The sequence below is a fragment of the Aptenodytes forsteri genome, unplaced genomic scaffold, assembly GCF_000699145.1.
Source record: "Aptenodytes forsteri isolate BGI_AS27 unplaced genomic scaffold, ASM69914v1 Scaffold479, whole genome shotgun sequence".
Classification (NCBI taxonomy): domain Eukaryota; kingdom Metazoa; phylum Chordata; class Aves; order Sphenisciformes; family Spheniscidae; genus Aptenodytes; species Aptenodytes forsteri.
This window is the reverse complement of record NW_008794627.1, coordinates 662,508-668,322: the sequence shown is the minus strand read 5'-3', so window position 1 is coordinate 668,322 and position 5,815 is coordinate 662,508.

Sequence of the window (5,815 nt, the reverse complement as noted above, 5' to 3'; positions counted from 1 at the left end):
ACTCCATTTAACTGTTTTTATCTCCAAATACCCACTTGCTGGAATTACGGTCTGTGGGAAAGCTGGTTTCATGCCAGCCTTGGACTTCCCCTACCATAGACTTCACAGGCTCTGTTCACCCTCCTCCTGTCTCTGCAGGACACTGCAAGAGCAGGATTTGCTTGGTTGAGAGAGCACCCTGTGAAGGTTCTTGAAGAGATGGCATATAACTAGCTATGCAATCTTGCTCTGCCAGGGATGTCCTTGCTTGGACTAGGGGAATTATCTGAGAGGCTATGTGGATTAAACTGCAATGGAAAGATTGTCTTCTGGACATCCTCCTACCTGCAGCCCTGAAACTCACCCTTCTCGCTGCCTACCTCTGCCTGTGTCGGTGTGTGCAACTCCCTATGCAGTTAGAAAGGTGGAATTGGCATAATGAGTATTTCTATTGAAAATATTGGAAATGTATTTTTCATAGTCTTCCAGTGAAATTTAGCAGTTGGAAAAAAGGGGCAAGTCCTATGTAGCCACAAGCCATTAACTGAAAATTATTTGCCAAAGAGAATTAGGAGGAGGTGGAAATGACAAGCTAGTTAATCACAGTTCCATTGCTTATGTTTGTATTTTGCTTTAGGCAATAAATTAATCCTTCTTTCTCAGTTACCTTATCTGGAAAATGTGGTAATACGCTACTCACAAGCAGGCTGGGATAGTGAATTAGACTGGTTTTTATTGCAGGGAGTGCCACAACATGCTGTAAAAGTATTAGGAATGGTTATTATATGAGAGAGAGGACTACTTAGAAAATGGTTTCTTCGCTCTGAATTCTCTCTTAACATCAAAGAGTCAGGACAACCTAGGGCCCGTATTTATCACGCACTCTGGCACTGTTCTGTGTGACACAAAATTCTTCAAACTGTTAACAAGACATCTGTCTTCTGCAGGACCCCTAAGAGGTCAATGAGAAGTGTTGGAAGATTTCTGTGCAAAGGTAAGATTTTGTAGCTAAAGGAAGTTAGCTAAAAGAGCAGCAAGAAAAGCAGCCAATGGAAAATGCACTCGCTATGTACAAACATGCTGTAAAAGTATTAGGAATGGTTATTATATGAGAGAGAGGACTACTTAGAAAATGGTTTCTTCGCTCTGAATTCTCTCTTAACATCAAAGAGTCAGGACAACCTAGGGCCCGTATTTATCACGCACTCTGGCACTGTTCTGTGTGACACAAAATTCTTCAAACTGTTAACAAGACATCTGTCTTCTGCAGGACCCCTAAGAGGTCAATGAGAAGTGTTGGAAGATTTCTGTGCAAAGGTAAGATGTAGCTAAAGGAAGTTAGCTAAAAGAGCAGCAAGAAAAGCAGCCAATGGAAAATGCACTCAGCTATGTACAAATTTGTGTCACTGGCATAGTAACACAAGTGGAAGTTCAGAGACAGTCTGAGCTGGTTGTTGCTGTTTTTAGAGTGACAGATAAACTATGGTCAATACAAAACCCCTGCATGGTAGGGAAGCGAATGGCAAGCTTGAGACGGGTCAGAAAAGCACTTCAGAGGCCTATTTGTTACTGCCACTCTGTGGGACACAACCAGCTTTACGTCCCTGCCAGAAAAACCTATGATGAAAGTACCCTTCACTTGCTTTATAGAAAATCAGTTCATTGTAGTTAAAACTGCTCTTGGAAGTGATTTGATTCATCTGTCTGCCTTTGCGCCGAAGTGGATGAGGAGCACTCCAAGTCCCTGTTCTGCTAGTTTGGGCATTGGACCAGGAACCCTGAGGAGAAGGCCAGAAAGCAAACACCATCTTAACCCAGGACAGCGACTTCTGTAGTGACTGTCCAACAGCTGGCTGCATCACCAACTTGTTATTTCCGTGACATGTCTAAAACGGATGGGGCACGTGAGACAGCTAAACAGTTCAGGGGATAACTACACTCAGGAAACACTTTATGATGGAACAAATGTTAGCTCATGCTATCTAGTACTACATTAACACAGCTTAGCTATAAGGGCTATTTCAAAGCATGTACACTGAGGTCAGTCTCAAGCCTTACATCAAAGTTCAGTCATCTTCTGATCAAAGAGAGAGTTGACCAATAGCATGTATTTAAACGTGTCACTGTTACCCCATTACAAAGTTGCATTCTCCATCATGGTAGATAAGGTACATTCTAGAGTAACGTCATTCATTTAACCAATCCTGCTTTGTTCAGTGGGACATCTCTAAGCAGGAAAGGTTCCCTGTAAGTGTTTGAAAAATCAAAGCCTAATACTGTTTTTCTGGTGTGCGCTTGCAAACAGGCTTTCTCAGAATCTCTTTTCTGACAAGGTTTATGAAGGTAATCTAAGTTTTCTGTTCCTCCTCCTTTACTGGAGGCAACGTCCTATCCTAACTGTCCCACCTAATGGGTGAAGCAAAGACTAATGTTCTTCCTTAGTTTGCTGGTTTGGGATCAGCTTCTCATAACAAATTGCAACTTCTGGGGCCCTGTGCCATCAGAGGCATAGCTGTTAGCTCATCAGTAACAATGAAAGTCTTTCTGGCGTGCACCTTGCAGCCTTCGTGGCTTTTTTAAAGAACAAGCTCCATGACTTTTGACATGTTGGGTAAGAGGGGGTGGATGCAAAGGTAAACAATCAAACTGTAGGAGTTGCCAAATCAAACCCAGGGATGCCTGGCAGGGAGGTGAGTGAGGCAGAACAACTGTTCTGGGGCAACACTCAGAGCAGAGAGGTGTCTCTTACTCTGAGACTTCAGCCTATCCTGAAGTAACTGGTTTTATCCTTCTTCATCCTAACAGCCATTAGAAAATAAGTCTGCTTTGGTACAAAGCAGACTATACTCAGAGCTGTCTGTTCTTATCATGGCATTGTTTTTTTTCTCATTCTTTTGCATCATTATGGTCAAAAGAATTGTATTGAAAGCATAAAACATTGATTGTTGCTGTCAACTTTGAAAACAATTTCACAATGTTTGTCTCCTTTGCCCCCATGTTTCTCTGAGATTTCCTACATGTGAATAGTAGCTTTAACTTTTTTACTGCATTTCGGGGCTGGATTTGGCTCTGATAGGAACTGAGCAGAAGGGTCTCTTCAGCCATTTCTCATCACATAATCCCTTTTCTGTTCCCCTCCCATCCCATTCCCAGTATTTCGACCTCAGGATGACAATTAAGAATGAATGTTAAAGAACATCTTCTTACATAAAGGTATGACACACACAACTTATGAGTAACAATCTCAGTTTTAGTACCTGACTGCCACATGAGACAAGTTAGAAATACAAAAGAACTTCCTGCTATGAAAAAAGGAGGTTAGCAGGTCTGATTTTCTGGCACAAGCATTTAAAATTCATGAGCCTGCCCCTTCCCAGAAATGAGAATCTGGATCAAAAAGAATTAAATAATAAAAGAAGTTGTTTAGGGTTATTTTTATTTCCTTCCCTATTTTTTAGACTCTGCAATAAATTCAGGTCATTTTCAAAGTTTTACCTGTCATCATGAGACATCTTTTTTTCAGGAGCTGGGGCATTATTAAAACCAGCAAGTGACGTTAATGCTCACACACACATGCGAATCATGCCAGTTAGCAACTGGGTAGGAATCTACAGCTCCTGACGGCAATAGCTTCTTCTGCTCACTCTGCAGATAAGGTCATCTGAATATTTTTAAAGAAGGTGGCTTTCTTCTTTTTCTTTTCCTGCCTGATATTTTTACACTATCATCCCGAGTGCCAAATCTTTTGTGGCAAAAGCTGTTGTTGAGAGTTTATCCTGTCCTTAACTGAAGGAGTCTGTCTTTTGCATTTTTTTTAAAACAGTTTGGTTTTTTTCCCCCAAGAGTTCATTCAGGCCTCAGATAAAGGCAACAGAAGAAACAAACAAGGCACAGAATTTTAAGCAGCCTAGAAAAATCCCTTCTTTCAGTTAATTGAGTAATCTCAGTTTTGATTGTATAATACTGCAACTGCCTGTTGGAACATTCCACGAAATACAAGGAATACATAATGAAAGACGAGAAAAATAAGTTCTTTCTAGCTTTTTTTATTTAACATATAAAAGCCTGAAAATGTCAAGTTTTCCCTCTTTTCCAAGTCACTTTTAAAGAGAAATTTCTGACCTTTAATCCTACAATTACAACACGTTGTTAACTTAAGGTGGTTTAACCGCTCACGGTAAGAAGCTCTCCTCTGAATAGAAAAGAAAGCAGAAAAGACATCACTTGTTAGGCTATGAAAGGAAACACAAAGAAAAGCATTATCCTCAGAGAAGTTTTGAACTATGTATGGTTTATACTGCCCTCCTAGAACACCAGAGAAGCAACCCTAAGGCTTCTGAGCTTCTGAAACAGAAGGGCCCATAAATTTCCATCCTCATAGTTTCGTGCCCTAGGCAGAAGCTGCGAGGCCTACACTTCTCCCTTCTCAAAATCTGACAGTTCCCAAAATCCCTTTGTGAACTGACTACTACTAGGGAGTAACAGGATTGAATGCTTTCTCAGCAAACTCTTTGGAATACGCACTTTCTTCTTCCAAACCTCTGCATTCTATGTAAAGCAAAAATCTACGTGAAAGCACTTCACACAGGCCTTTTACGTCTCAAATTCTCAGCAGGAACACTGCTGTTGTAGCATCTAACCCCTATTCTCCATAGCTTGTTAATTTGCAGTGGTGTTAGCCCGTTTCTTTGCTGTACTGACACCACACGTGGCAGATGTGGCTAGGTCCCAAAACAGTAAGAGTACTGCTTTACTGCAGGCACAGGAACGTACTACTACTCCCCAACAGCAACCTAATGCTGTGGGTCCACCCCATCATCGATCCCAATTTGCCAGTTCCCTGCCCCTGATCTTTTTGTCACTGGTTTATTGAATTGCAGACCTGTTCTCTAACCACGTACTAGATACTAGCAGGAAAAACTGACAACTTCCTTAACTTCTCTGGGTCATGGCACTATCTTGCCTGAGCAAGTCTGCCCCAGCACCATGTAATTGCTTTTCCAATCTCCAACTCTGGCTGGACCCTAACCACTTATTTGCCATGTGTGACAAAACCACTGAAAGCTGACTCTCTCCACAAGGTCCTAAAACGTCTGTGCTGGCCTGCAGGGTAAGGAAAAGCCTTGGTTATGTAAGTAACAGTACACATGGAGGACTGCATGGATCCGAGTAGCTGCCTGACAGGAAACTACACCTTCATCAGTCCTAACGGGATTACTTACTTCAAGTACATCCCTTGGAGGCGACAATTAGGAACCTGTTTCTCACTCTTCACAACTCCTGTGAACTTTAGGCCACAATCCTGCCCTCATCTTCACCGCCCTTTTTCCACGCTGGCTAGCCAGCAGTTTGGTGACTTTATGTCAGACAAAGGTGTTGAAATCCTGAAGAGTAAAAATTACTCTTAGCATAACCTCTGAGGAGTACCACAGTACTACTACTCCAGGACATGAAACACAGAGCTTATTCTTATACTAATTTGCAATTTTCGTCAAGATACGACCAGGAATTCACTGTGCAGAGCCCACCACCCGCAGACCGGCACTGCCAGCCCCTCCGGACCGGCGGGCAGAGTCCCACCGCCGCGCACTCCTCAGCCCCCAGCTCCGGAGGCAGATTTCGCCCTCCCCTCCCAGCGCCTGCAGCCGACCCTGCCGCCCAGGCCCCTTCTCCGCAGAGCAGGAAGCCGGGAAAGGCCGGGGCCGGGAGCGGCGCCTCTAAAGCGCTTTGGCGGCCATTTCGCCGCGCCGCTCAGCCCTGCTCCCCTCAGCGGCGGGCGGGTACAGGGCGCCTCACGGCGGCGGGAGGGGCAGGGGAGGAGACACGGCACCGCCCC